Source organism: Nannospalax galili, unplaced genomic scaffold, assembly GCF_000622305.1.
Source record: "Nannospalax galili isolate Female #2095 unplaced genomic scaffold, S.galili_v1.0 scaffold584, whole genome shotgun sequence".
Taxonomy (NCBI): domain Eukaryota; kingdom Metazoa; phylum Chordata; class Mammalia; order Rodentia; family Spalacidae; genus Nannospalax; species Nannospalax galili.
In genome coordinates, this window is record NW_008351805.1 from 198,790 (window position 1) to 207,429 (window position 8,640).

Here is an 8,640-nt window from a genome sequence, read left to right on the forward strand (position 1 = left end):
AGGATCAGGAAGCAGTATTGGTTCCCCAGGTGCCTGGGGCCCCAAGACTAGGAATGGCGCAGGGCCCAAACTAGGAGTATAGAACAGCGGGAGGATGGAAGGGTGAATGTGCCTTAGGGAGCCCCGGCGCGAGAGTTGAGCTATGGACTTACCCCAAGAGGCCTGAGGATGGTCTTACAACTGATTTTTAATATATATATATATATATATATATTTATTTATTATTTTTATTTTATGTGTATGTGTGCATTGCCTGCATGTAGGTTAAGTGCACCCATGTCAGGCAATGCCCGTGGAGGACAGAAGAGGCTGTCGGATCCCCTGGAGACAGTTGTTAGCTGTCATGTGGGTGCTGGGATTCGAACCTGGGTCTTTGCAAGAACAGCCAGTGTTCTTAACCACTGAGCCATCTCTCCAGCCCTTAATTTATATTTTTATGTGTAAAAGTGCTTTACCTGCATGAATGTAAATGCACCCATGCATGCAATGTTTTTGTAGGCCAGAGAAGGCATCATATCCCATGGAACTGGAGTTATAAATGAGTGTCAGTCCCCATGTGGATAATGGGAACCAAACCCGGGTCCTTGGCCAGAATAACCAGTGTGCTTAATCACTGAGCCCTTTTCTCCAGCCCCCTCTTTCACAGCTGTTTGTGTTACCTGTGGTATCCATGTCAGGTCCCTTCAACCTTACAGTCATGTTACCATATCCATTGAACTAATAGAGACTGAGGTTCTAGGAAGTTGGGAAAACTTGCTGATTATTAGCAGTAAGTGAGACCTAACGTATGTTCTCTTGCAATAACAAAATACTCAGGTCTAGGTTCCTAATAGTTTTATTTGGCTCACGGTTTTGGAGGTTCAAGGGCATGCCTCCAGCATTCTTTTGACTCTAGTCAAAGTGGATGCCATCACAGCAGTGGGAATAAAGGCAGAAGGCACCACACAAGGGACCAGGGGCCAGAGACTGAGGAGGGGCCAGAGACTGAGGAGTCTTGTACCTTTATAACACTCCTCTTGTAACTAACTGGAGTTCTGTGAAAATGGCAGTAATCCTTTCTGAGGACAAAGCCATCAATGAACCAGTTACCGTCCACTAGGTTGTCCTTCTAGAACCTTCTCTGATTGCTTAATATAGCCACACTGGGGACCAAGACCCCAGCATATGCCCCTGTGGATGTTACACGTAAATCATATCCAAATCCAGATAGTGGGGATTCAGACTTGTGCCTGCCTGACTCCCAGGTCTGTGTGGGTGCTCTCAGTGCTTTTTAGGCTTCCCCTTGGCGTCATCTGAATTTGATTCTTGCTAATACAGCTGATCTTTTTCAGCCTTTTAAAATGTTTTTATGCATCTTGACTCTTTCTTGCTATCCATTAGTCATGAATGAAGATGGTGAATCAGCTATTCAGAGCTGTCTTTGATTTGCTTCTGGGAGAGACAGCCTAGTTAAAGCTTGTGGCTATTTAAAACAACTGTAATTGCAAGAAGCCCTACAACAAACCCAGATACTAGCCAGATAGGCTTACACATGGAAATTTGCCTTCATTTGGGTCATTTGAGAAAGGGCAGGATGGGGGTGCATTGACAGCAAGGCAGATGAGCGTGTCAAGCTGCCCTGAAGTACTTTCATCTTAAATGAGCAAAAGGAGACCAAACAGATGCTCCTATGACTGTTTCATCACATTAAAAAAATTAATGTCTGGCCTGGGGGAGATGGCTCAGTCAGGAAAGTACTTACTATGTAGGCATGAGGACCCCAAAACCACATTAAAAAGGCAGGCATGGTGGCACATACCTGTTTTTCTAGCACTGGGAAGGCAGAGACAGGACGATCCCCAGGGCTCCCAGGCCAACTAATCTAGCTAAATCAGCAAGCTCTGAGTTCAGTGAAAGACCCTATCTCAAAAAATAACATGGATAGTAATTGAGAAAGACCCCCAACCTCAACCTCTGGTCTCCACATGCATCTGCACGCACATGCATCCACACCTGGATGACACATGCATATGCACATAAACACACAATCAATATTAATTTAGTGTCTGGGTTTTGAAAATCTTTGTATCTGCAGTTTTAATAGACTTTACCAAAATTATTCTTTCCATTTTTCCTACCTCGTTAAAAACAATGCATTTTCATTGTAGAAAATTTAGTAAACATACAAAGAAAGAAGGAAAGAAAAGAGAGAAGGAAGGAGGAAGAAGAAAGAACAAAAGGGAACAAGGAAGGAAGGACGGAGGAAAGCAAGCCACCCTTCTGTTGACCTCCCTTCTTGGTCTCATAGGAGAAAAGACCTTTGATGGCTACTCCATTGAAGAATAGTCTGACATTAGCTTCCTCCTCTGGCTTTAGCATAAAATATACATTTCTAAAAATTCAAGCCAAGAATGAATACTTGTTAAGTAAATAATTGAATATACTTGTCTTAAGAATGCTACCCAATGACTTTATAGACATACACAGGTGCCAAGGATCCGAGTACAACCGATTGTGACTAGTAATAATCAGATACATACAGATGAGAGACGCATGTGCCAACATCTCAGGTTATTAGCAAAAACAATGAGTCTTTCTGTAAGAAACAATGTATTACAGGGCTTATACTGAATTCAATATTGTATAACTGTATTAATTCAACAGCAAACCTAAAAATTTTATAGCCACTTTTGAAAGAGATATATCTTGCTCCGGAAACTCTTATTGAGTATATTAAAGCTGTGATGAAATGCTTCTTCTAAAAAAAATTAAATTAAAAAAAAAGAATGCTACGAACCCTTGAGAGCGTGTAACTAATTTCTTTGTGATTTTCTTTCTATATATCTTAATGACAATTTATCACAGAAAATAAACTAGCAAACCTCTTGTTACAATTTTATTTGTACTCATCTTTAAAAGGTGTTTTAGAAATCACATGGAACTTCATACACTGGAATGTGTCTATTATTGGTTCATTTTCAAAGTTCACATTCCCCACACCTCTGATAAAATAGCATGTTTCATTTATTTCCAGGATTAGACACATTGTGTCTTTGACAGATTGAGATAGTGTGTATACAGGTGCCCGACACAGAGTCTTGTGCCCACTAAGAGACGGGCACACAGACAGTACGGGCACACATTCAAATGCGGTGTAAGCTTTGCAGCTGGACAGATGCATACAGAAACCACAAATCATCCACTCTCTCTGCCCTTCACTTGCTCTTTAAAACTGTGCTGCTTTGCAGACCACCAAAAGGCAGATAGCACACGCTGTTTTAACAGTAGATTAAGAGGAAGTGCTTTAATAAGGAAAGAACTACTAATGTGCGTTCAAGAAGTAAATTTACAATAACTTTCAGTGTATTTTACTCCTGTGATTCTGCCTGCCTGACACCATTTATTAATTTCCATGTGGTCCCAGGTGGAAAACTTATAGAACTGTAATTTCAACAGATCAAAATAAATATTTTTTCCTTGGTGCACTGTTCTAAGAGCTTGAAGCAGTCCTTGAAATGATGACATAAAGTAATTCGCCCCACCTCTCTTTCCATTTTCTTTCTTGGCTAATGGACTTTCCACCACACTCAGACTTGATTCCACCTTTCCCTTTACACCTATATCCTATTTTTCACCATACTTATCAGATTTGCCCTGTCAGGAGAATTACTCTACCATCTCTATTGACATAATGTGGAAGTCCTTCTTGGGACTGGGGGCCATGGACATGCCCAAGATGTCCATGGGATGATTCAAAGGATGTGAGAGAATGTCACCGAGGGCGAGAGCACTTCCTGAGTGGTGTCTTCATGGAGTCTACGGCAGCCAACGAATTTGTGAAGTCTCCTAGGACAGACTGCCTCAATCACCTTTTCCCAATGTACCATGGAACTCCCATTCTGTGCTATGCTGTAGGTATTAGAGGAAAAGGGCATGTGGCAAAAATAACATCCCAAGAAGTTTTAAGTTAGACAGTATTGCACTGAGGATTTCTTGTGGATTATCATTTGCTTACATTGGGAAACTATAAGGGGCAGCAATGGTACACTTTCTTCTCAAATCACTTAAAATACAACCCCCCCCGCCCCGACTGTTAAACTATCTGGAAGGGAGGGAGGACAGTCTGTTCAAGGCATCAAAAGAAACTCAGCACATCAGAGAGCAGGTTTCAGACGTCAACATGAACGGAGAATGGAGGCTATCCAAGGGGTCGTTGGATCGTGACAAGGAAATGTTTTGATAGAATGAGACGTTACTTAATGTCAAGGAGAAGTCCCTGAAAATTCTGACTGAGCAAACCTCAAATAACACAGCCATCAAAGAAAGAGAACCTCACTTCCAGGGGAGAAACGATGGAGAGCACTGATATTTCACAAAGTAGTTAAGGAGACAGGGAGCAATGGGCCACATTTACAGACCACACATTTAACTCCACCATCGTTAGGATTTGAATCTGAAACGTCCTCTTTGGCTCACATTTTAAACAATTGTTCCTCAGTTGGTGGTGCTATTTTGGGAAAAGGTGGAGCCTTTAGTAGGTGGGATCTATCTGGTGGAAGTAGATCATTAGGGATTGGCCTTCTGGGAGTTGTAGCCTGAGCCCTGTTTCCAGTCACCACACTCTCTGCTTCTGTGTCCATCACAATGTAAGCAACCTTCACCACACACTCCCACAAGCACAAACTGTGCCATTCTGCTGTGCCTTCCGCACCTGATGAACTGAAACTCTGAAACCATGAGCCAAAATAAATCTTTCCTCCCTTAAGCTATTTCTTCTGTCAGGTATTTTGATTACAACAACATAAAAATAATACAGCCAATGATGAAACTCATTGATTATTAGTCATAATTAATATCATCATATAATAATCAATATTTTACTTTATAAGAAATTTATGTGGAGAAACGACAGGAAGTTTTGTTTACATTCTTGTAATAATTATTTTGCTTTATAATGAAATCATTGCCTTTAAAAGCCCCAGATGACCTTTTGAACAGCCCTTATAGAACATCAATATTTATATTTTGAATAAATATGTTACTACCTAGCACTATTTCCCTTACAGTTGGATAAATGGGCAAATAAATGTCCTCTACTTTAAGAATATAAATTTAGAGACCATTACTAACATTACAAATGACTCTCACACACAGGGAAAAGATGCCTTCAGTTACAAACTTCTGGCTGCTTTAATGTTGGACGATGTCCCTTCCCTGCTGGTTCCTCAAAGCTGAGTTACCTTATCTTCCTCCCGTGTTCCGCCTAAAGTGGATGGTGGATGGTCCCAACTGTCTTCACGGGGCTTTTTGCACTTTGCCATTCATTTCACTTGGTTACCTGGCAACCTCACCTCTCGGGTGGGTTCCAGAAAAGTTGGGAAATTGTAGATTATACAGATTTTTTTCCTTTTCAGGGTTGAGTGACTCTTTCTGGGAGGCTTTCTGTCTCGTTAGAGAAAGTGAGGGCTCTTTGGCTCATGCTACCAATTTTCCATCACTACCAACACAAACATTCAATATATGCAACCAATGGAAGAGCTGCGTAAAGGAACACCTAGTCTCTGATTTTTTCTGTTCTATTGCAATATTTTCCTTGACATCCTATTCTATTTCATTGAAAAATGCTGATTCTCACCCGTTAAATCAATCCTACTTTTCACTAATTGAATCACAAATTTTAATTTTTAGAACACTGCTCCGATATAGGAGGCAGATATATAAATTTGTCATTACAATATAATGTGTTGATGTTTCCAACAAAGGATATACTTTACCTACATGTGATACATATTACATAACGTTCTTATTTAAAAGTGATAAAAACTCAACTTGGGCCGGCCGTGGTGGTGCATGCCTTTAATCCCAGCACTTGGGGGACAGAGGCAGGCAGATTTCTGTGAGTTCAAGGCCAGCCTGGTCTACATAGTGAGTTCCAGGACAGCCGAGGCTACAGGGAGACCCTGTCTCAAACATACACACACACACACACACACACACACACACACACACACACATACACAAAACCTCAACTTGGCCTAACTTAACAGGTACTTATCACTCAACTCACAGATTCAATGGTTATGCTTTTAAAGATTTTTTAAAAATTCTGTGTATGTTTGTGTGTGTGTGTGCGTGTGTGCACGCACATGAGTGTAGTACCCATGGAGGTTATAGAGAAGACATTTGGATCCACTAGAGCTGGAGTTACAAGTGTTTGTGAACTGCCTGATGTGAAAATTTAACTCAGGTCCTCTGCAAGAGCAATTCTCTCTCTCTCTCTCTCTCTCTCTCTCTCTCTCTCTCTCTCTCTCTCTGTCTGTCTTTTTGAGACAGAGTCCCCCTGTAGCCCCAGCAGTTGGTATGGAACCCACTATGTAGACAATGCTGGCCTCAGTCTCACAGAGATCCACCTGCCCCTGCCTCCCAAGTGCTGAGATTAATGGTGTACACCACCACACCAGGCTAACAGCAGTACTTACTCTTAACTGCTGAGCCATCTCTCCAGGCCCAAGAACCTGCTTATAAAATGTTGAAGCCAGGTAATTAAGACCATGTCCACAGCCATACCATGGGAGCATGCTCACTGGGATGCTGCTCCTGGACTCTGCCTGTCTGTTTCACTTTTGCTATTACCATTGTCACAACTACAAATAATTTCTTGAGTCCCAACTACAAACAATTTCTTCAGTCCCTACATATCACAGCAGCCTATAAAGTACTGTGATGGCTAATTCTGGGTATTGACTTGACTGGATCTGGGATTAACTGAAATGAGAGAGATCTTCTTGATTGGATCATCTGAAACTGGAAGACACACCCTAATTGTGGGTGTTACCTTCTGATGGCAGCCCGTATAAAAGGCCAAGGCAGAGGAGAGTGCTTGCTTTTTGCCACTTGCCTTCTCTCTCGCTGGTGAGTTCGTCTTGCTGCTGTAGACTGAAGACTTGCCCATCTTTTGGAATCATCAGACCTCCAGTGCCAGATGCTGGATAGGTACTACTGAGATATCCAGCCTCGTGGACTGAGCGACTACCAGATTCTCACCCTCTCCAGTGTTGTGCAGCCATTGTTGGACTACTCGGACTCTATCCTGTGAGCTAATCTGAAAAATCCATCCATATATATATAATATTTGTTGGACTACTTGACATATATATATGTATATGTATATATATATATATATTCATTCTACTGGTTCTATTTCTTTAGAGAACACTGACTAATACAAGTACTAAGGTCTCATATCCATTCTTTACCTTGCATGGATCGGAGGGGGAATAACCAACCTATGAGGGGTAATTTCCCTTAAAAGGAAGTCAAAAATATCTATTTCCCACAAGTGCTATAATAACTATATTCTTTCCTTTTTTCACTTTTGTTGCTATGATTATCACATACATTATCAACTTTGGAATTTTTATCTCAGCCCAAAATTTTCCTCTGAGGTCCAGGCCTGAAATATACAGTTTCTCAACTGGTATCTCTGCTTGGATCTTAGACTCCCTTTCAGTGTAATGTCTCAATATATCCATGGATGGCCTTTGATCTTTCCCATGTAACTTTCATGTTCCATGCATGTATTCATATGATCCAGGGACCTTCAAATCATTTTTGGAAGTTCTTTTTTCCCCTTACCTAATTAATCACCAGCTCTTACTAATTTAGTTTCTGGAGTGTTTCTGATATCTACCTACCTGTATGGATCTCCACCATCACCACTTCTGTCCAAAAGACCAGACTCACCAACAACCAGTCTAATGTAAACACCCACACTTGTTCTAGCTGTTCTAGCCTGCATTAACCTTTTTTCCCCTTTGATTTATTTTTTATGGGGCTTTTGGTTACTCTAACATTCCCCCTTCTGAAGAGGTAACCCTAAAATCTTTTAAGGGTTAGGTAAAAGCTCCCAAATATTTTCGACATTTTTGGCCTTTGGAACAGAGTACATTGCTAAAGAGGCCCAAGGACACTGTGAGTTTTAGCCAAGAAACTGGCTACTTTTCTTTGGGGTCTTTTTACCCTAACTGCCTAGCAAATTCCTACCTCCTATTCTTATCACACCATCCTCTGAAGGGGTTACCCAAATTGCCAATAGGGAATCGGGACACAGACCACTCTGGCTTCTTCCATGCTGAACAAGGATGCAGGGTGAGGCAATTGGAGTACCCCTTCAGTGGGTCTATCTAAAAGATTCCTAAATTATGTAACTCTTTTTAAAATTTTATTTATTATTTTTATTTTATGTGTATGAGTGTTATGCCTGCATGTAGATAAGTGCAGCCATGTCGTGCAGCGCCCACGGAGGACAGAAGAGGTAGTCAGATCCCCTGGAACTGGAGTTACGGACAGTTGTTAGCTGCTATGTGGGTGCTGGGATTCAAACCTGGGTCTTCTGCAAGAATAACCAGCGTTCTTAACTACTGAGCCATCTCTCCAGCCCCCCCCCTCAAACTGCATAACTCTTATCTCAATAAGGAAAAGAAAGTAGTTGAATCGTGACTAGGAGATGTGAAGCAGAAGTAAAGGCAAGAGTAATTAGCATTACAAGTTCTAGACAGGGAACTAGAAAAGAGTCAGAACAGGGCAATTTTGAAATGTTCATATGAGAGTCCATCAGAGTTTCTTGACAAGGGCTTCCAAAAGCATCCCTCTATTGGGTTC